Consider the following 24,065-nt stretch of genomic DNA (forward strand, 5'->3'; position numbering starts at 1 on the left):
CTCATAAATTTGTACAATTATTATGTTTGTTAGAAATAAAACATTAATTTTAAATATAAAATAATTTTTAAATAAAAAAATCCCATTTTTATTCTACAATATTTGATACAGTAATAAAAGACAGCGAACACCTCATTTAATCAGCATGTGCCATATGGACACAATACATGTAGGTTTTATTAAAGATAAAAGGGTTTTGCTTTGTATTTGGGAAAAATAAAGAAAACATGAGGAATGTCAAGTATAAGAAAACCAATTTATGTAAAAGGAAAAATATAAGACAATTAAATAATATTTTTAAAGATTTTAAATCAAAATTTATCTTAAAACCGTGCAGATTCTAGATATTCCTCCTTTGAAGTCAAGTAATTCTTTATTTTCTAAGCAATTTTTAGTTTATATTATATTTTACTTGTCACTGACTGAAATAATTCTAGCCAATGTCAGCCCTCATAGTGATGCAAAGTGCAAGAATTATCCCTCTCTAAGTAAATTATCTTGCCAGTATTTCTACCGGATTCCAATTCTCTCTGAATGTAAATTTTCAGTGCAAAGAAAAAGAAGTTATGGCCTAATTTTAAAAGGAGAAAAATCTTAAATCTCATTTCACATTACACAGACATACAAAAATAATAGTAGTGTTAAATCAAAGAGGAACATAGCATGTGTTTATTTGCTTTTAAGTCTCCAAATTTTTGGCATTTATTTTTTAAATAATTAATATTTAGATTACATTCTCAAGGTATAGTCAGTTGTAAAGTAGCAAAGTTAAATTTGATTCCAGTTTACCTTCCAATTCTGTATTATTTTGCTGATTTATGATACCTCCATAAACCTTAAGCAAAACATAAACTGCTAATATTGTAAAAAATGTGAACTGATAAGTAAATTCATTTGCAACTCAATATAGAAAACTGCCTTATTGATCCAATGTTTCTGACTTCCTCCCGAGAGTCAGCTAGTATCCATTCTCCGGTTTTTAGGTTCTCCAAAATATAAACAAAATTAGAATACATTGGTGAAATGGATTTTAAACAGGGTCAGAATAAAAAAGATAAACAGTAACAATAAAAACTTAAATAGACTGTATTAGTCAATTCTCACACTGCTATAAAGATACTACCTGATATTTTACAATTTATAAAGGAAAGAGGTTTGATTGACTCACAGTTCTGCATGGATGGGGAGACCTCAGGATACTTACAATCATGGAATAAGGCAAATGAGAGGCAAGTACCTTTTTCAAAAGGTGGCAGGAAAGAGAGAAAGTGCAGAACAAATTGCCACCTTTAAAATTATCAGGTCTTGTGAGAAGTCATTCACTATCAAGAAATCTGCCCACATGATTCAGTCACCTCCCACCAACTCCCTCCCTTGATGCATGGTGATTAAAATTCAAGATGAAATTTGGGTGGAGACACGGAGTCAAACCATATTATTCCATCCCTGGCCCTTTTCAAATTTTCATTCCTTTTTCACATTTCCAAACCAATGATGCCTTCCTAACAGTCCCGCAAAGTCTTAACTCATTTCAGCATTAACCCAAAAGTCCAAGTCCAAAGTCTCATCTAAGAAAAGGCAAGTCCCTTCTGCCTAGGAGTCTGTAAAATCAAAAGCAAATTAGTTACTTCCAAGATACCATGGGGGTACATGCACTGGGTAAATTCCAAATGGGAGAAATTGGCCAAAACAAAGGGGCCACAGGCCCCATGCAATTCTAAAACACGGCAGGGCAGTCATTATATCTTAAAGCTCCGAAATGATCTCCTTTGACTCTCTGTCTTACATCCAGGATATGCTGATGCAAGTGGTGAGTTCTCATGGTCTTGGGCTGCTCCACCCCTATGGCTTTGCATGGTACAAACTCTTAGGCTGCTTTCATGGGCTAGCATTGAGTATCTGTAAATTTTCCAGGCACACGGTGCAGTCCGTGGATCTACCATTCTGGGGTCTAGAGGACAGTGACCCTCTTCTCACAACTCCACTAGGCAGTGCCCCAGTGGGAACTCTGTGTGTGGGCTCCAATCCCACATTTCGCCTCCTCGCTGCCCTGGTAGAAGTGATCCATAAGGGCTCTGCCCCTGCAGCAGACTGGTAGAGGTTCCCAAATCTGAACTTTTGCCCTCTGTGCACCTGCAGGCCCAACACCACATTGCAGCTGTCAAGGCTTGGGGCTTGCACCCTCTAAAGCCATGCCCAAAGTTGTACGTTGGCCCCTTTTAATCGTGGCTGAAGCTGGAGTGGCTAGGACACAGGAGACCATGTCCCAAGGCTGCACAGTGCAGCAGGGTCCTGGGCCTGGCCCACAAAACTATTTTTCTCTCCTGGGCTGCTGGGCTTCTGATGGGAGGGGCTACTGTGAAGATCTCTGAAGTGCCCTGAAGACATTTTCTTTATTGTATTGGCAATTAACTTTTGTCTCATCATTACTTACATGAATTTCTGCAGCTGTCTTGAATTTCTTCACAGAAAATGGACTTTTTCTTTTCTATCACATGGTCAGGCTGCAAATTTTCCAAACCCTTATGCTCTCTCTTCCTTTAAAACGTAAGTTCCAATTTCAAACCACATGTTTTTGTGAACACATATGACTGAACACTTTCAGAATCAGCCAGGTCACATCTTGAGTGCAACCTCTACCTCCCAGGTTCAAGTAATTCTCCTGCCTCAGTCTCCCAAGTAGCTAGGATTACAGCTGACCGCCACCACGTATAGCTAATTTTTTTTTTTTTTTTTTGTAGTTTTAGTAGAGACAGGGTTTCATTATGTTGGCCAGGCTGGTCTCGAACTCCTGACCTCATGATACGCCCACCTTGGCCTCCCAAAGCGCTGGGATTACAGGTGTGAGTTATTCTGTTTTTAATACAAAAAATGCATTTTGGCTTTATTAAATTACATATTTTGATTTAACTTGTTTCTCTACATTCTTGCATAGAAAAAAATAGAGACTCTGATGCAATAAAACTTCTTGAACTTTCTTTCAATTCAAAATTGTGACCATAGGGAAAGACCCTATACCATAATGATCTAGGAAGTCTTTAGGATTCACCCTTTGGGTAATAAAGATGATTTTATTTTTATATTAAATTTAACTTTATATCTATTAATAGAAACACCATATTAAATGTTTGCATATGAGATTTGAACACATCTACTTAGATGTGTTCTAGTGTGTGTTCTTTACACATTCTATTAAAAATATTAAGTGAATAGCCCATGGCTGTACATAGGAACTTTAGTTCATAGCTCCAATATACCTGACTTTAAGTATCTTCTGTAAGCTTATACGGTATGTGTATTTTGGGAGTATAAAGATCAAGCATCAAAGATGCTTACACAGCATAAGAGTGTGCTTCATAGAAGATCTAATTGTTTCCTGATTGATATTTATGGCCAGTAGCAGAAAATCAGTTATTTAAATGTATTGTAAAATTATCAGGGCTTTGCAGAATAATTTCATAATTGCCACAGTAGACATAGTCATAAAATTTTTAGATCTGTCAAATTTTAATGTTTCCCCAAATAGAGTGGTTAGTATGGATAGTGTAGAGCATGAAATAAAAAATCAATGGTTTTAAACACTATTTAAGACAAACAGGGAGAAAGGATTCATACAGAATCATAACATTTACTAAATATATATCTATTGGCTTAAGAAGAAGTTGTATAATTTTTTTCAAGATAGTTTAACATATAATTTTTGTGTGTTTTATGGGACTGATTAAAAATTATAAATATAGCAGAAGGGGAAAATAGATCTTAATGTATCAATCCAATTTGTAGCTTAAGACATTTATAGATGTTACAAGACATAGTCATCAGAAAATTTCTTGCCTTGGACTTTATTATCTGGTTACTGTGATCAAATCGTTAAGCAACAATTTTCAAGAAGTCATAGTCTTCATAACATTGATTAATTCCATGAGAAATCTATTTAACGATATGCAGATAAGATTTAGAAAATGTTCATGGCCATAAACTGAATTTTATATTAGCTATATATCATGTTAATATGCAGGTAATAGCAGCGGCTTTTTTTCCTACCATAGAGTTAACAGTGGAAACAGTTTCTATGTGTCACTATAAGATACATAGTCTCTAAAGTCAGATTTACCTATACTACAATCCTGCCTCTGCTATATACTATCAGTCTGATAGTTAACAAATTTATTTTCCAAAGCTGTTTTTCTTTAATCCAAATAAGGAGTCAATAATAATATTAAAATAGTATGTGTTTTCAAGATTAAATGAGATATTCTCTATAAAATTTATATCCTGGAGTTAGTTTTATAAGGACCTTTTTATTGATGTAACATAACTTTTCAACATGTTTGTGAAGAAGCAAAAGAAGAAGAGGAGGAGGAATTGCAATGGAAAAGGAAGAGGGAAGAGAAAGGATAAGGAGAAAGAGGTGGAGGAGAATAATAATTCTTCTAATGGAATTTGAGATATCAAAAATATAAAAGATAAACTAAAACTTGTGAAAGTACTTTACACAAGATGTATATGTGCTTGTATTTTTATGCCATTTTTTCTAAAATAAAATATGTTTTAACTGTCTGAGTATCACATAACATATGCTAATTTTATAATCATTTAACTAACAAAATGAATACATAACAAAATTAAAATATCCCAAACCACAAACAAAATATACAGTAAAAGTTATCAAAAAAATTTCCAGAATGTGAAATTGTAGGTTTTATCACTCAGTGTGTACTATTTATTTACTTTAAATCTTCTAAATTTCTTCCCATGTCATGAGCCTAAGTCTCATCAGAGCTAGTATAACTCTAGTCAGAGCTAATATAAGGCAAACTTTAAAGAATATGGCCTGTTTATTAAAAAAATAGTGAGATGTAGCAATCAACTAATAAAGAAACATGAAATATGAAGCTAGCATATTCTCAGAAACCTAGTTTTATAAATGTATACATATCTATGTGCACAGAGTGTATGTTTATATACAGTCATGCACCATATAATAGCATTTTGGTCAATGACGGATTGCATATACAATAGTATTCCCATAAGATTATAGTACTGTATTTGTATTGAACCTTTTCTATGCTTAGATACCCAAATACTTACCAAAGTGTTATAACAGGCTACAGTATTTAATGTAGGGACGTGCTGTATAAATTTATAACTGAAAAGCAGTAGACTATAAAATGTAACCTAGGTGTGTAGTAAGTGATACCATCTAGGTTTGTAAGTGCACTCTACTATGTTCACACAATGATAAAATTGCCTAATGACACATTTTTTTAGAGTATATCTCCCTCATTGAGTAAAGCATGACTGTATACATGAGTATGTGTGTATGTGTGTGTAGATCCTTGTGAGACAATGCAATGATATGAGCTATTTGCATAAGTAAGATTATTTCAAGTTATATTGAAATTCCATTTATTTTGAAATCAGGCTTACTAAATTTTCTTACTACAAATGCGTACATATGTTCATTATCAAAGTATAATGATTAAATTAAAAATATAATAAATCCATAACTCTATATGATAGATCTATATATTATCTATCTATCTATCTATCTATCTATCTATCTATCTATCTATCTATCTATCATCTATGAGCTGTTCAAACATTTTTAGCAAATAATTATTTCTCAAAACAGAATTTATTCAGAAATCTACAACATAAAACAGATAATATTTGAAAGGTGCCATTTGAAATGGGAGTCTTCTAAGGTTACATGCATTAGTCCCCAGTGGCAAATTGTTTGGTCTCTGAAACTAAAACGATTGATATATGATAATTTTCAAAGGTAATACTAAGTTCACTAGTCATAAGAATTAAATTTAGTGCTAAATAACAAATGGATTTATAAATATAAAATTAAAATACATACTGTTCCTTTAAATTGTTGCATTGATTTGATAAATTTGGCACCACAGAATAATATACTTCCTTTTAAATTTTAAATCAGCTTATTGAATAATTTTGCAGTGTTAATTAATAACTGTCTTTAGATTAAATAAAAAACATTGGAGACAGATTTAGTTATTAGAAACTAAAGCCCAATTATCTATAAACTGACATGCCTGTTTCCTGAATCTTTCCTTCTATATTAAAATTATCTTTCATTTGTCCTCTTTATTCAGGCTGTTTTTTTATAAAGAACTCTTTAATAAAGTTGAAAGTCACCATAAATTACACAAATGATTTTACCTTGGAAATAATATTGCCTATCACAGCAAAGTAAGCAACTTACAACATACGATCATCTAATTTTTACACTCTTTATTGAAATGTCTTGACTTATATAAAGAAGACAAATCTGTATCAGTGAGAAGGCAGTACTGTCACTAATACCTGGTTACTCCTTTGATTTTTTCACCTTAATACAACTACATGAGATCGACAAATGCTGTTTTGGAAACATTGTTTTAATTACATACAGAAATTTAATACTCATAAAAGTTCCCTTGAAGTGTTATAACTTTATAAACAATTTTCATGAAATTTCTGACATGTTTTTACTGAGTTGTTATTTTCTTAACAAAATATTTATGGTCAAAACCCACATGTCTAATCTGAGTAAAAAAGAAATTATATACAGTTGACAGCCTAACTCAATATAGAAAAATAAAAAAATAGAAAGTACTTAAATGATCACTAATCATAGACTTATCTTTCTTTTAAATCTTAGATTTCAAAATCATATTAAATGTATATGTAATTGAACAATGTATAATATACAATATTATTGAAAATAGAGTTGTTTTTTAACTGAATATTAGATATTTACAGAAATATTAATTATAATAAATATCTATTAAATATTATGTACTTAAATAAAAAACTCACATGTACGTTTAGTGTAATACCTACCTGCATGCAGCTCACCACTCCTTTCATTATTTTATTCATTCAATCAACCTCTCCCAAAAGAGATGATTTTATTTGCGCAACGGACATAGCAGTTTAAAGACGATGTGATGCCTTAATTATAAACTTGTCTAGAATAACAGGCAGCTTTGCAGAAGGCTAGAGTCTATTTATAATATGTATAACAACAGGTCACTTGACATTTAATTTTGAATCTGACCAACTTCGGGCCATTTGTTTCAGAATTCTCGCACAACCTAGCATGCAGAAGAATGAATGCGAGGTATTTCAGTGATGGCAGTACATTTAAAACTATCCTTAAAAAATATTTTTCAGTGATAAGCAGAGTTTTAAAAATACGTAATTTTATTATGAGGGAGTGACACATTTTTTGAGAAGGCTAGTTTTTAAACTGGAAGGACTGAGCCTATTTATTAAACAAGCCTAGAAATATCTGCAGGAAATATGAATAGAAACTGGTAAGCGTTCTGTAAAGTATACCTTAAAGTTATATTCTTACTTTGGGTTTTTTGATTTCAAGTAACAAACATGGAATAAGGTTAACTACTCGGGAGGCTGAGGCAGGAGAATGGCGTAAACCCGGGAGGCGGAGCTTGCAGTGAGCTGAGATCCGGCCACTGCACTCCAGCCTGGGCGACAGAGCGAGACTCCGTCTCAAAAATAAATAAATAAATAAATAAATAAATAAATAAATAAATACTTGAAATAACAAACAGTTTTCCAAATCGAGGGAGTATTATGCAAAGAAAAGAACCTAGAAAAGGTAGTGGGGAGTTTCTAGGTATACTGAACATCATTTTCTGAATTCTCATGCAAGAAAGAATAAGCTAGAATTTTTGTTCTGTCTCCTTAAAAGTGGGATTCCCAGGAAATAAGCCTAATTAATGAGTTTTAATTATACATCACGTATTCAATAGGAGAGAGAAAGAAAATTTGATTGACAAAACCCATTGATTGTGGGAGGGGTAGATATTTTCAAAAAATGGAAAACCAACGCTGAATGGCAAAAGTTTTTTGATGTATAATTCATTTTGAAATCTCAACTTCATTTGCATTTTTAGTAACACTACCAAAAAATTAATCAACTCATTATCTTCATTTTATTTTGAGGGAAGATGGAAAACAACTGCTGTCCTCATATTTTAATCTTCAATTTACAAAAATCATCTTGCTCTTCCAAATGTTTGATACATTCTTGAAATTTCAAATATTTCCTCCCTAACAACCTGTGTACCTGATCAAGAACAGTGATATATTGTATATTGACAATAATATTATTATCCATTTATTTAGTATATATATCAGGGCTATATTTCTATGGGAAGGGAATAGACACTTAAATACTGACTTTTATGTATCAGAAATGCTATTGTATTTAATAATTAAAATCATGCTTTGAGAGACACATTAAAATTATCAATTTATTAATAAGACAGAAAAAAATCAAAGAGATTAGTTTCTTTAATTACTCACAATAAGAAGGAAGAATGTGAATGAAATATAAAATTCTTTCCTATACACTCCTCTATTTTATTCTGTTAGATTATTTAGAAAATAAAAATAGGAATATCATGCTGTCTTCAAAGAAATTATATTTTGGTCAGTGGTATAAATCATATAAATTAAAATGTATTAAGTGCAGAAAAATGTACAAAATTATAGGTATGCTTTCATTTTATTTATTTATTAGGAGACAGAGTCTTGCTCTGTTGCCCAGACTGGAGTACAGTGGTGCAGTCTCAGCTAACTGCAACCTCCCAATCCTGAGTTCAAGTGATGATCCTGCCTCAGCCTCCTGAATATTTGGGATTACAAGCATGAGCCACCATGCCTGACTAATTTTTGTATTTTTGGTAGAGAAGGGGTTTCATCATGTTAGCTGGGCTGGTCTCAAACTCTTGGCCTCAAGTGATCTGCCCACCTTGGGCTTCCAAAGTGCTGGAGTTACAGGTGTGAGCCACTGCACCTGGCCTATAGATACACTTTTAGAGAAAAAAAGAGATTATTTTGATATGAGATGATGAATCAAAGGTTTTTTTTTTTTTTTTTTTTTTTTTTTTTTTTTTTGAGATGGAGTCTGGCTGTGTCGCCCAGGCTGGAGTGCAGTGGCCGGATCTCAGCTCACTGCAAGCTCCGCCTCCCGGGTTCACGCCATTCTCCTGCCTCAGCCTCCCGAGTAGCTGGGACTACAGGCGCCCGCCACCTCACCCGGCTAGTTTTTCGTATTTTTTAGTAGAGACGGGGTTTCACCGTGTTAGCCAGGATGGTCTCGATCTCCTGACCTCGTGATCCACCCGTCTCGGCCTCCCAAAGTGCTGGGATTACAGGCTTGAGCCACCGCACCCGGCCGAATCAAAGGATTCTTCGTAAAAAGTTTAGAATCTGATAACAGCAATTATTTTAAAATATACATGTCAGATGAAAAAATATTTTATGTGCAAGGAATATTGTGAGTAAAATCACTGGGACGGGAAGAATTTAACGTGTGATTTTAACATAAGAATAATTAACAATTTGTAACTCTTTTATATAATCCTTCATACTCTGTATGAAATAGAGGAAACTTTTTATATTAAAATGCTTTAAGTGGAAAAACATTAGAGCAACTATTTTCACTAATATGCTTAATAACATATTATTAAAAATTGTGGTAGAAAGTTTCCATTCTATATTTCCAACAACACTAAAATAATAAATTTCAGTGAAAATAATTCCTACTTGAGTTCTGCAAAGGAGAAACTTGAGTCTTATTACTATAATTTTAATCATTTTTAATATACAATTTTAACATTTGTTTAAATAAACTCTCTTCAATAGACACTGAATATTTTTAGCTCACTTTTTTCTCGTTTATAAAATTCCTTTGGGGCTGAGGAAAAAGGACTTTTCAATCTTTAGAGTGTTTTATAAACAACAAAGGTAGCATTTTATCTGCTACCATTTTATACTTCACTGCTGCACAGAAGTGAGGAGGCCAAGTCATTTGGGCATCTGGGCATTAACTTTCTTACAAGAAGGTTACTTTCCAATATTGGACAAGTATAGAGATTTCCAAAGAGACATGTTTCATTCAGGTTGTACAATTAATGTCAAGGTCCCAGAAGGTCATTATCCTTTTCAAGTCAGTTGGAATGACATCTGCCTCAAGCAACCTAGAGGCACAGTTGATTGTTCTAGCTCTATAGTAAGAATATAAACTCTTCCTGTAACTTATGATTTATGTCAGTATAACCCTAGTGGTAGAAGAGATGCATTTGGGAACAAGAAGTAAGAATTATAAAGCAAGTTTATTTACTTAAAATATGACTGGATTACAAATGGAAATATATACAAATGGCTATTAAAATAAGTGTGGTTTTAAATTGCAAAGCCTCATTGAAGAGTTGGATGACAGTAAAGGGAAAAAAATCAAGTCCATGTTCATGGCTGGGTTTCTAGATTTTATTTCTTACAATACTGCTTATTTTTGCTTAAAAAATGAACAAATCAAAACCATATATATATATATATACACACACACACACACAAAACTATATATGTGTGTGTGTGTGTGTGTATATATATGTATATAGCCCCATTAGAGAACTCATAATTCAACCTGATACTTGTTATTTTTATTTTTGTTGTTACTGTTATAAGCTGTGGTCCAAGCCTGGACAAAACTTTTACTCTCAACTCCCATTAGCATGACCATATGCTGTATTTCTTTCCTGCTCAACAGGAAATAATATGCAATGTGGTGCTTTTGCTTAGAGGAGCTGTGGAAAATGCAACTAAAACAAAGAAGAGAGTGTAGATTCTTACAATAATCCAAATTTTGGCTCACATTATTTTCCAAGCTTTCCTTACATTAATGATTTAAAAGAAAATCTCGTTAAACCTCTTGCAATTGGAAAATTAATAATCTATTCCACCTCAAAAGATCACAAGTTGAAAGAGAGCCAGATCACAAAATCAAAGCTCAGCCAATAGTTATTCCATACTATAAAATATACAACTGTATCAAAATTGGAGCAGATTCCTGAGGCAGATATTATGATTACAATTTAGTCTGTTGCTGTATGTAAAATAAGATGTAAGACCAAGTTCAGAGCTTTGCTACCTACTGATAATTGCAGAGTGGCTGGTGGGTAGAGAACATGAGAAAGTTGTGTGGTTTTTAACTATCCTATCACCTTCCTTAAAAATAATCACTTTAGGCCAGGCGTGGTGGCTCACACCTGTAATCCCAACACTTTGGGAAGCCGAGGTGGGTGGATCACCTGAGGTCAGGAGTTGGAGACCAGCCTGACCAACATGGAGAAACCCTGTCTCTACTAAAAAAAAAAAAAAAATTAACCAGGAATGGTGGTGCATGCCTGTAATCCCAAGTACTTGGGAGGCTGAGACAGGAGAATTGCTCAAACCTGGGAGGTGGAGGTTGTGGTGAGCCAAGATCATGCTATTGCACTCCAGCCTGAGCAACAAGAGCGAAACTCCATCTCAAAATAAATAAATAAATTAATTAATTAATAATAATCACTTCATTCAACTCATATGCATTAATAGATTTGCTTTATATTTTTAATGCTTTGCTTAGAAACATTATTTTCTTACATAAGCCCATTTAAAAGAGAATAAAGCTTTGATACTGATGATAAATTTAGAGCATGTACCATTGTTATTTACTCTACTGGTGAATCACAAGTTCCAGGATATTACAATTGACAGGTTAGTTCCACTATTTTAATGATCTTCATAGTAAACACACAGACACACACACACACACACTTTTCTGTATTCTTGAATTTCAAGACAAGATACTTTTGCTGACCACATTTGGTGTGGTTTCACTGTGTCCCCACCCAATCTCATCTTGAAATCCCATGTATTGTGGGAGGGACCTGGTGGGAGGTAATTGAATAATGGGGGCAAGTCTTGCCTGTGTTGTACTTTGATAATGAATAAGTCTCATGAGATCTGATGCTTTTAAAAAGAGGAGTTCCCCTGGACAAGCTTTCTCTTTTTGCTTGCTGCCATCCATGTGTGACGTGACTTGCTCCTCCTTGCCTTCTGCCATAATTGTGAGGCTTCAACAGCAACGTGGAACTGTAAATCCAGTTAAATCTCTTTCTTATGTAAATTGCCCAGTCCTGGACATGCCTTTATCAGCAGCGTGGCTAATACAGTAAATTGATCCCAAGAGTGGGGAAGATACCCAAAAATGTGGAAGTGACTTTGGAACTGGGTAACAGGCAGGGGTTGGAACAGTTTGGAGGGCTCAGAAGAAGACAGGAAATGTGGAAAGTTTGGAACCTCCTAGAGACTTGCTGTATGGCTTTGCCCAAAAATACTGATAGTGATATGGACAATAAATGCCAGGCCAAGGTGGTCTCAGATGAAAATGGGGAACTTGTTGGGAACTGGAGCAAAGGTGACTCTTGTTATGTTTTCGCAAAGAGACTGGTGGCATTTTACTCCTGCCCTAGAGATGTGTGGAACTTTGAACTCTAAAGAGATGATATATTGTATCTGGTGGAAGAAATTTCTAAGCAGCAATGCATTCAAGATGTGATTTGGGTGTTGCTAAAGACATTCAGTTTTACAAAGGGAGCAGAGAATAAAAGTTCAGAAAATTTGCAGCTTGACAATGTGATAGAAAATAAAATCCCATTTTCTGAGAAGAAATCCAAGCAGGCTGCAGAAATTTGCATAATTGACAAAGATCTGAATGTTAATACCCAAAACAATGGGGAAAATATCTCCAGGATATGTCAGAGATTTTCACTGCAGCCCCACACATCACAGACCCAAGATTTAGGAGGAATAAGTGGTTTTGTGGGATGGGCCCAGAGTCCCGGTGCTATGTGCAGCCTAGGGACTTAGTGCCCTGGGTCCCAGCTGCTCCAGCCATGGCTGAAAGGGGTCAATGTAGAACTCAGGCTATGGCTTCAGCGGGTGCAAGCCCAAAGCCCTGGCAGTTTCCACGTGGTGTTGAGCCTGTGAGTGCACAGAAGTCAAGAATTGAGGTTTGGCAACTTCTGCCTAGATTTCAGAGGATGTATGAAAACGCCTGGATGCGACTGTAAACGGAGTGGCAAGGCTCTCATGGAGGACCTCTGCTAGGGCAGTGCGGAAGGGAAATGTGGGGTCAGAGTCCCCCACACAGAGTCCCTACTGGGGCACCACCTAATGGAGCTGTGAGAAGAGGGCCACCGTCCTCCAGACCCCAGAATGGTAGGTCCACGGACAGCTTGCACTGTGCACACAGAAAAGCTGCAGATATTCAAGGCTCAACGCTAGCCAGAAAAAGCCGCTGGGAGGGAGGCTGTACCCTGCAAAGTCACAGGGGCGGAGACCCCCCTCTTGCATCAGCGTGACCTGGATTTGAGATATGGAGTACAAGGAGATCATTTTGGAAATTTAAGATTTGACTGCCCTTCTGGATTTTGGACTGGCATGGGGCCTGTAGCCCATTTGTTTTGGCTAATTTCTCCCATTTGGAATGGCTGTATTTACCCAATGCCTCTACCCCAACTGTATCTAGAAAGTAACTAACCTGTTTTTGATTTTACAGGTTCATAGGTGAAAGGGACTTGCCTTGTCTGGGATTAGACATTGGACTGTGGATTTTTGAGTTAACGCTGAAATGAGTTAAGACTTTGAGGGACTGTTGTGAAGGCATGATTGGTTTTGAAATGTAAGTACATGTGATTTGGGAGGGGTTGGGGCAGAATGATATGGTTTGGCTGTGACCCCGCCCAAATCTCATCCTGAATCACCATGTGTTGTGAGAGGGACCCAGTGGGAGGTGAGTGAATTATGGGGGCAGGTCTTACCTGTGCTGTTCTCGTCACAGTGAATAATTCTCACAAGATCTGATGGTTTTAAAAAGAGGAGTCCCCCTGCACAAGCTCTCTCCCTTTTGCCCGTTGCCATAAAGTATCTGAGTTTCTATGAACATCAATAGCAACTCATCAACCAATACTTAAGGGCCAAATATGAATCAAAATCTACTGGATATTTATATTACCATTACATTGAATAAAGCAATGAGTATTATTTGGTTATAACCAATGGTATAATTGTGCAAGGTCATGCAGACTGAGAAAATGCCTTATCTCGAAAGCATTATTTTTAACTCTCAGGAAATTATATAGTTCATTAGAGAAACTTGAATATCTAACAAAATTAGGAGAAGGAAAGTTTTCTTGGGAGGGAAAGTAAAAAGTGAATATGCAAGAGAAGCAGGAATCTTGTAGACTATCTTGTGGTAGATACTACCATTATTTCTATTTTAGATACAAAGAAAGAAAAACATAAAGTAATGTATCTAAAGATGTGAAGCTAATCAGTACCAAATACTAGCAAGAATGATTAAAAAACCCTATCAATATCAGAAATGTAAAGTATCAATTTATGCCTAAAAGCATATCTTTGTTTATGTCTAATACATATCCAAGGTATAAGAAATAGAGAAAACTAAATAAAGCAAAATATTGCAATAAAATAATCTTTATAAATAAAAAAGATACACTTACAATTCAGTTGGAAATATAGTTTAAAAATTCAAGCTATGGAAAACTTTCCATTGTGGATTTATCTTCAAGTTTTAGATATGTATCAAGAAATAACTTTATAACTTTAGAGTCTTAATTGAAGCATCATATTTTAAATTTAAAGGTAAAATAGAAATTATGTGAATCCAGAGTTAAGTATTATGTAATTGCACAATCTTACCAGAATTAAGAAACTTAGGAAATGAATGTTAAATTGAACTATGGCATATAGTCAAACTTTTAATTCATATTTCTCTCACAATTCTCATTAAGAATTAGAGCTGGTCTGGCTTTTTACAAATCATCAACATTTCCAAGATGGTTTGGAATAGTGCAGTGTTTCAAGGCAGAGAGGTTCATAAGGTTTTATTAGGTCCCATGGGAGAACATCAACTTGTTCTATTCTGCCCCAAGAAACGAACAAATTCACTCAGTGAAAAATCCTCTGTGAGTGGATCTTTGAACAGCGATAAAGAGATGGTACAATAGTTGGCATTATAGAACTTTGATGATGTGGAAGAAACACATGGAAGTTGTACTTTCTGGGTAAATCAACAAGGTTAGACACAAATAAACATATTTTTCCCTATGAGACTAATTTTCTAGAATTTAAATTCCACTTATGAGAAAAAAGTGGCAAAATATATACTGTCTGCATTTATTCTTGACCAACAAAATCCTGAAAAGTATAATACTAAAAAATTGAAAAACAAATGCTCATGAGATGTAAATATTAGGAAGTTTCCAACTCGGGAATTGAAGTATTACGGAAAGACTACATCACAGCGGGGTGAATTAAACAGAAGAAGTGAGGTATAATTAATTAGGTTAATGAGGAACCTTCAGTGGATTGGTTCTTATACTTCTGAGGGGAAATGATATAGATGGAGTTAGAAAGGCCATGAGAAGCTCAAAGGTTTCAGCTGTAGATTTCTTCTTTCAGTCAAGCAAGCTGAAAGAAAATATTTACCAACTTTTGGCGAATGTCTTGAAAGCTACTGTTTTGCATATGTTGTCTGGTGTTTTAGTTTTGGCAGAACGGTTACTGTGGTTTGGGTTGGCATTGGAAGTTGACAGCAAGTTGTCTTAAAATATTTTCACTTACAAAATTCAACAACACTGAAAGAGCTACAAAATGTAGCTTGGCCCCAGATGCTTATCAAAAAGGCTTACTGAGTAATGTGGGAGCTTATATAAATTATTAATTTCAATTATTAATACATATTAAGATCTAGCAAGAGTTTAATGCAAGATGGTTACATCTTTCCAAATCAATCTAAGAACCTCTTAATCATCTTTGAGCAACATTTTTGGATAACTTTTTTGTAATATTTTCCAAGAATGGCTAATAGCATGTTTGCTTCATTTTCATAGTCATATACCTGTGATTCACGTAAAGAATTCTCATACATTTAGTCAGAGTTTTATCTTATTTTATTTGAAAATAAATAAACATGTATTTGTCCTGGAATTATGTTTAATCTTGGCTCCAGGAGTTATGTATTAAACCATTGGTATAATTGAATACTTCAACACTGGTCTTCCTCTTCCATATATCTTAGAGTTACTAGTTCCTTCTCATTTTAAAGGATTTTTTTTTTTTTTTTTTTTTTTTTTTTAACGGAGTTTCGCGCAGTTGCCAGGCTAGAGTGCAGTGGCATGATCTTTGGTTACTGCAACCTCTGACTCTTTGGTTCAACTGATTCTTCTACCTCAGCCTCCCAAGGAGCTGGAATTAGAGACACCTACCACCCCACCTGGCTAACTTTTTTTTTTTTTTTTTTTTTTTGTACTTTTAGTAGAGATGTGTTTCACCATGTTGGCCAGAATGGTCTTGATCTCCTGACCTCATGTTCTACCCGCCTTGGCCTCCCAAAGTGCTGGGATTACAGGCATTAGCCATCACATCTAGCCACTTTTGACCAATTTTTAACATTTTTATGTGACTTTATATCATCTAAATTTTAACTCAAATGCACTCAAGTGTGCATTTGCTAACATTTTATTTTTTATTTTTATGGACACATAGTAGGGATTTATATCTGTGGCATATGTGAGACATTTTGATATAAGTATATAGTGCATCAAAATCACATCAGGACAAATGGAATATCCATCACCTCAAGCAGTCATCCGTTTTTGTGTTACAAGCAGTCCAATTATACTCTTTCAGTTATTTAAAAATGTACAATGAATTATTGTTGACTGTATTCACCGTGTTGTGCTATCAAATTACTGTAATCAGAATAACCTCTCAACCTATCTCCACATTTTAAACTGACTTTGAAAAGTCAGTTCCATAGGAAGCAATATTTCAATTCAAATAATAATTTATAACTTTGTTACATATGTTACTAAAAATGTTACAGTGAAGAATATAAAGAGATTACGTAAAATTTTCCCCTGGTTTAAAATAATACTGAAATTGTCTAAATATATCAGAGCTATTTCTAACGATGTCTTTAAGTTCGTGTATCTTTACTCACAAATAATATTTGAAAAATAAGACAATCTTCTATTTCTTTATACATATTTACATATGTAAGCCATTACCTATTAGCTGGTAATTTTTTAAAAACATAATCAGAATATATACCTTTTAACTTTATCATTCATTGATACCATTGACTATAAGAATAAAAATATATAAGTAAAAATATAGGTTTTATATAACCGATGACAAATTATATGTGCATTTGTCAAACTTTTGGAAGCTTTTACATGAGAGGGCTATTACAATCACTGGAAAAATTTTTAGACTATAAAAGCTCTCTAATTTCAAGGAATGTAAATCTACTAAGAGGCAGGCAAGCAAAAAGTTGAATCGAATTCATCAGAGGAATGTCTATATCAAAGTGATGGATAATTATTGAATTTTGAGAGTTTTTTTATTAGAAACATTACTTGAAACTGTCTATGGCTTAATTTTTTGTTATCTTATGTTTTTTAAAAAGCATGTTTTATTTTTTAAATTTAAAAAATTTAATTTTTTATATTTTTAATATACAATATAATTAAGTACAAATTATAAAACCATTCCATTGGCTAAAGTTATTATTTTAAATTATTATGGATACAAAATAGTGTCTATATTAATGAGGTACATGTGATGTTTTGATAGTGACATACAATGTGTAATTATCAAAACAGAGTCACTGGGATATTAATCACATCAAATATTTATTATTTCTTTGTCTTAGGAGCATTCCAAGTCTACTTTTTCAGTTATTTTAAAATATGCAGCAAATGACTGTTATCTACAGTCACTCTATTGTGCTACTGAATACTAGATCTTATTTATTCTGGTTGCATTTTTTGTACTCATTAACCATTGCCCCTCTATCCCCTTGTTCTGCTACCCTTCTCAGCCTCTGAAAACCATCTTTCTACTTTCTATTACCATGAGTTTATGTGTTTAGCTCCCACATATTAGTGAAGAGATATAATATTTGTCTTTCTGAGCCTAATTTATTTCACTTAACATAATGTTCTTCAGTTCCATCCATATTGTTGCAAATGACAGGATCTAATTAATTTCTGTGGCTGAATAGTGCTCCATTATGTATATGTACCACATTCTCTTTATCCATTCATCTATTGATGGAAAATTAAGTCAATTTCATATCTTGGCTATTGTGAACATTGTTGCAATAAACAATTGCTGCAATATTATTGCTTTGATAAACATGAAAGTATCTATATCTCTTTGATACACTGATTTACTTTCTTTAGGATGTACACCCAGTAGTGGTATTGCAGGATCATATGGCAGTTCTATTTTTAGTTTTTTTAAAAAAAATCTCCAAACTGTTCATAGTGGCTATACTACTTTACATCCCACCAACGGTGTTTGAGATTTTTCTGTTCTCCAAATCCTTACCAGCATTCTTTATTGCCTATCTTTTGCATAAATGCCATTTTAACTGGGATGAGATGATACAACTTAAAATGACCATGAGAAAACCCTACATATTTTTAGAACTAAAATCAGCAAAATTGATCATAGCCCGTGTTGCCGTGGATGGAGAGCAAATAAAGCTCTCACATATTTGAGTAAAAAATCAAATGTTATAACCACCTTGAAAAATAGTTTGGCAGCATCTTCATACATCGAACATAATATCTACCAGCTGTTTCATCCTTAGGTATTTATCCAAAATAAAGGATAATATATGCCCACACAAAAACTTTTACACTAATCCTCATAACTAATTTTTTCCTAGTAGCCCAATACTGGAAAAAACCTCAGTGTCTACGAATAGGGGAATGGTGAGAAAAAAAAAAAAAAAAAAAAGGACATATCCATACAATGGAAGAATATTCGTCAATAAGAGAAGAACTCTTCATACATGCAACAACATTGATAAATCTCAAGAATTACACTGAGCAAAAGGAGCCAAACTATCCTCTGACTCCAAAAAAGACAATATTAAATGGTTTCATGTATGTAAAATTCTAGAGAATACAAAATATTCCATACTGACAAAAATTAGGGCAATGTTTCCTTGGGGATAAAAAAAAAAAAAAAAGGCAGCATTAGGAGAGTGAGACTAAAAGGAACATGAGAAAACATTAGAATGTAATGGATTTGTTCACTGTGTTAATACAGTGCATTTTTACATACAAGACTTACCAACTTGTACAATTTAAATATGCACAGTTAATTATAAAAAATAAATAAATAAATAAATAAATTAATAAATAAATAGGAAAGAAGCCACAAGGTGACTTGACACTGAATAAATGTTCCAAAAAAGTTATTGTAGAGTAAGGAAAGCCTTATATGTGCTGTAAAAGTTAAAGGACATGCCACTAGACTAGATGCATAATGTGGGAAGGAGGGGAGAGTATTCCAGGCAAAAAAAGCAAAGAAAGAATAAAGCATGAATGTCAAGCAGTGTTGAGAAGGAAGTGATAATACTGGGATGAAAAACTACAACAGGGTGAAGAACAGCTGTGAACATAACATCGGTAGATAGATTTATCCTCTAAGGGATGGCAATACGGTAAAAGATTTCCAAAAAGGTTCACGTAATAAAATGAGTGTCAGTGTTAGTGAAACAAAAGTTCTGGCAGAGAGTAGGTCTGGAGGGAGAAGACATTAAGACAAACAAGAATATGCAACATTAAATAAGATAAATATAAATATTTTATTGTTATACCACTTTATACCCTATTGACGTTAACAACTTTAAAAATATATGTAAAATATAAATCAAGAATATTCTATATGGTAAGATTACAGAATCAAATAGCAATTCAAAGACCCCAAATTCCAAAATGTATTCTAAGTAGTATAATTTTTTGTAAGTATAAAATGTATTTCAATCATATCTAATCAACTTGCTCATTAGAAATAGCGTCGAGTGTTTTCAGCTATTAAATGAGTCTATCATGTTTCATTATTATTATTAAAGTATTATTAGTATCTATTTCTTTCCTTCAAAGTCATAACAGCCTATTCACTAGATAAAATCAGCTAATTTTTCCAACATTACACTTAAAACAAGTCTTTTTTTTTCTGAATTGTTTGATGGTGACTTTTGAAAAGAACTTTCATGATATAGACAAAAATAAACTACAAAATACACATTTATAAAACATAATTAAAACACAATGATACATGAATCTGGAATTAAGGAAAATAATCAGCATATAAATAGAATCTGAGAAGAAGTATCACCCTTGAAAATAATGGTTGTGTCATTTGTAATATACGTTATATTCGTAATATTCATCATGTGGTTTTTTTTTTTTTTTTTTTGCTTTTAAAAAAACTGAGACAGTTTTGGGTTTTGTTGGTTGATTTTAATTATAATTGACACATATTTGTACATATTTATGAGTTAAAGTATCATGTTTCAGTACATGTATACATCGTACAATGATTAAATCAGTGTGATTAGCTCATCCTTAACATTAAACACTTACCATTTCTTTGTGATGATAGGATTGGGGATTATCTCTTCTAGTTATCTTGAAACATACAAAGCATTATTGTCAGCTATTGTCACCTACTGTGTCAGCTATTGTCACCTACATAAGTTATTCTTCCTGTCTAACTTTGTACCTAATATTCAGATGGGCAAGTAACTTTATGTCCAGTTCAACTTTGCCATATATGTAACCTCGTCTGAATGAAAAGTAAACAGTGATTGACCTTGGTTTATTATGTTGAGTAATAGAGACATCAATGGTCATAATAATCTTTATTCAAATGTGTTTCCATTTGTAAGAAAATTTTATTTATAATTTGACAGTGCTCAGTTCTGCTTTTCTATATTGTTTTGATACAATTGTCCACAGTTGTATGTTTTTGCTGAAAATATTTTAGATTACTTAAAAGCATCAGGAAGGTTAAAATTACAACATATTAATACATTATCTGTCATGTTTATTACAACTAAATAGAAAAGTTTGTTCCTCTTTTAATATAATTTTAAACACATGTGAATTGTTCTTATATTCTTTTATGAAAAATACTCATTTCAAGAGAACACATTTTAAGTCATATTTTTATCAAATATATGATTTAATTAAAATTATAATGTCATTTCAAGCTTTATTCAAACCTAATTCTCAACCTCTGGCCTACTAGTCATGATAGTCTGAAATAATAATGACATAAAATACTCTGATCGGACAAATACATTATTCTCATCCTTCTTGGGGAATGAGAAAGAAAAAACACAGAAAAATCAGTAAAAAATGTAAAAACAGTTTTCTGGAGTTTATTGGTTATAGTTACTTGTCACAAGTATCTGTGTTCATCTGAGTCTGTAATTACATAGCTGACTCTCTGAAAAGGGAACACAGTGATGAAAAGACAAAACTTGAAATTACACAATTAATTACAAACTATTTCTCCTAAGGCTATGTATTACCCCTAGGAGAGCCTGAGCTTAAAGGTTACACTACTAATTCTCTTTTGAAATGGTACTTTTATTAGCCATTAAATATCACTCAGTGTGTGATTATTTTTACCCTTGTCTTAGAAATTGTGAACGTGAGACACTAAAAGAGGTTAATGGCTCTAAATCAGACAATATATAAAAACCCCAACTAATTGGTTTTTGTAAATTGCTTGGATCAAGATACATGCAAAAAAACGAGTACAAAGGCTTCAGAGAAAAACACATTAAATAAATGTGTGCTGTACAATAGGAAAATGATAAAATATCAGCTTTTGTACTCATCTTCTGTTCAACATCTTTCTTGAGAATGAGTGGGCTACTTCTGTAGTGAAGAAAACTCCCAGTAGTTAATCTGTTGCTGGTCCTATATATACATGTGTGCCATCAGACACCTGAAATTTTAGATATATTACTGTATTTTATAGGACATATTTATGTTAGGCAATATTAAAAAACGGGATATCCACTGACTTGTTAAAATAAAGAATAAAATCCAATAAAAGTTGCCCACCTGTAGGGGTGTATTTTTCTCACTTTTATAAATTCAGAGTTTGAAAATAATATAGGCCAATAAATTGATACTGCAAATAAAATAATTAAAAATGGAACATATCATCAGGGAGTATGCAAGTCTTTCGGGATACATAGCATTAGGTATGGACATAAGCTACATAAGAACTTAGGAAGTACAGTAGGTCAGGGACAGATGGCACAAAAAGAGTTATCACAAAATTTGCATTTCGTATTTGGGTCAAACATACACACACACACACACACACACACACACACACACACACATACACACACTCTTATGCAACATATATTTATACTTTTTGATACTTTCTGTAGACGTTTTTTAGGAACATGCACTTAACCCATGCACACAAAAGACCTTGCTCAAGTTAACTCAACTTGTCTTTAAAAGCAGAAGAAATCAAAGCATTGTGGTAGTTCATCTTGGAAATATCTGCAAGGTCTTTATCTGATCAGTTGACTTCTTTTTGTGTTTTTAAAACAAAAAAGAAATTGGAAAATATTCTATTTTATATTTTTATATTATATTTGTAATGAATTTTATCCTTCAAAAATGAAAGTAAGTGACTTCTCAGTATTAAATATTTAAATACTTCCACAATTCTAATACTTAAATAGTGGATTGTAAATTTATTACTGAACTAAATAAATTCTTCAAAGGTATTTTGTTTAGTCTGTAAAACATTGCCAGTTACCTAGTTTTATAATTTGAGGAGTTTTTCTTCACCTATAATAAAAATTTTAGTCTCTGAAAATATTATCATAATTGTGTAGTTATATGTGCTTGATTTTCTAGAGGAGCATATACTCACCAAAAAGTATTTTATATCATCAAGAAGAGTAAAGGGATAATAAAATTATTATCATATTGTAGAGTTGCTACAAATAGTATGCTATGCTGCTGTTTCAACAAAACTGTTTATAATTTTTTTAGGCAAGTAACTCACTTCTGGTATATCAGATTAATGATTGTGAAAACTGTAAATATGTAAAGCAGATATGAAGCAATCATTTTTTTTCTACTTCTTAAACTCTGGAGACATCTTTATATCAGGAAATGTCTTTACTCTTAGTGATGGTTAGAACAGCCAAGTAATGAAAAAGGGATGAAAATACCTTTTACCTCATGACATTTCATTTAGGTCACCATTTTTTAAAAACTTACTTTGATGTAAGTTTTTTAATTTTTAATTTTAATATTATAATATTGCATGTTCTCACTTATATGTGAAAGCTAAGAAGGTTCAAATCTTGAATAAAGAATAGAATAATGGTTTCCAGAAGCTGGAAGGGTTGTGGGGAGAAGATGGAGGTGTTGATTAATGGGTAAAAAATAAAGTTAGATAGAATCAATACAATCTAGTGTTCTGGCACAATAGGGTGACTATAGTTAATAATAGTTTTTTGTATATTTCAAGATAACTATAAGAATGAAACGGGAATGTTTCTAATAAAAAGAAATTATAAATGCTTGCAGTGATATATGTCCCAATTACTCAAATTTGATCACAATAATACATTACATTATAAGCTTGATATTTAAACATGCATTCATTTTGAATATTCAAATAATCTACAAAATTTATCTATTACCAAAAAAAAGCACAGTAGCCAATCCTAGCTCTTTTTTAATGACAAAAACAGAAAAAACAAGGAGCAATGAGAGTATAAGCATGACATTTAGAAATATAGGGATTACATACAAAAGTACACAGCTATCCAAAGGTAGGGTGAGTGGCCTGCTCCTCCCTTCAGCTAAGGCACTCTCAGAAGGCTGACAGCTCAGGGCTGTTTGCAGGTGGCCTTCCCAGCACTGGGAGTAATGCATAATCTTGTACTGAAGGAGGATCTTGACAGTGTCACATGGCTTCTACCTATTCCCTATTTTGGTGTTGGATCATCTATTTTTCAGAATTGCATATTATTTCCTTTCTTGGTATCTCCTTTGTTTTGTTGTATGCTCTACTGTAGTTTCCTAAAGAAAAGTCCATAGGAGTTAAGATTTCTGAGACATTGTATATCTGAAATCTACACTTAACTTTCAAGTAATTGTTAGCATAGGATAGAATTTAAATTTGGAAATCAAATTTGCTTCAGAAGTTAAAGTCATTGCATCATTCTCTCTCAGCTTCCAGAGGTGCTGTTGAGAAATCCAGTGCCAATTTAATTTTTATCATTACTATATTATATTTTCCTCTCTGAATTCACC

The sequence above is a fragment of the Rhinopithecus roxellana genome, chromosome 18 (genome assembly GCF_007565055.1).
Source record: "Rhinopithecus roxellana isolate Shanxi Qingling chromosome 18, ASM756505v1, whole genome shotgun sequence".
Lineage (NCBI taxonomy): Eukaryota > Metazoa > Chordata > Mammalia > Primates > Cercopithecidae > Rhinopithecus > Rhinopithecus roxellana.